Genomic DNA, 806 nt, shown 5'->3' on the forward strand with positions numbered 1-806 from the left:
AGGAAATCGCCGCAAGTCTGCGCACGCCACCGCTGGCTTCTGGTTTCTTAAGCGCTGGAGTCGCGAGCGCTAGGACAGTTCTGTATTCGCCGCTCAGTTGTATACTCGTCACCGAATTGTGTACTTGCTAGTCAGTTGTGTGTTCATCGCAGCAGAGTTGTTGTTTGTCGTCAGCAGACGCTGACCTAGTCGCTCCGACTCGAACTAGACAGATTTCTGTAGACACGGAGTTCACTACTGTGTTTCTGTATCTTCGTTAATAAAGATAAGTACCGACTTTTATTTAATCGGAGTGTTTGGGTTTTCATCTTTCTGTTCACTGTTCCAGCGGACCGGTCGGCCCGCTATTAAAAGTGTGGCGGTGACTTCGTAAGCCGTTTCTACAGCGAATTGTTTGTCGCTACGAACGCCGCCACAAAACTGACGTCGAGGGCTTCCGAACTCGTGTGCAGGGCTGGTTCAACTTGTTTCTGGTTATACTAATTATAGCGATAAAATTTTGGGGGCTGGTTTAATTTGTGTTCACTATGTCTGCCGAATTACAACAGTTGATCTTGTTACAGAGTCAGCAAATACAAAGTCTGGTGGAAGCAATCGCCAAACAAGCGGCTAATCCTCCAACACAACAGGAACAAGCACGGGCAGCACCACCTTTCCGTGCTTTTGATGCATCAAGAGAAGAATGGCGAGAATATTTCGCGCAGTTGCAGGCGCACATGACAGTCTACAAAATCACGGGTACTGAGCGGCAGCTTTATTTAATTTCCACTGCAGGCGTGGAAGTCTATCGACTACTTTGTAAGTTG

Source organism: Schistocerca americana, chromosome 5, assembly GCF_021461395.2.
Source record: "Schistocerca americana isolate TAMUIC-IGC-003095 chromosome 5, iqSchAmer2.1, whole genome shotgun sequence".
Taxonomy (NCBI): domain Eukaryota; kingdom Metazoa; phylum Arthropoda; class Insecta; order Orthoptera; family Acrididae; genus Schistocerca; species Schistocerca americana.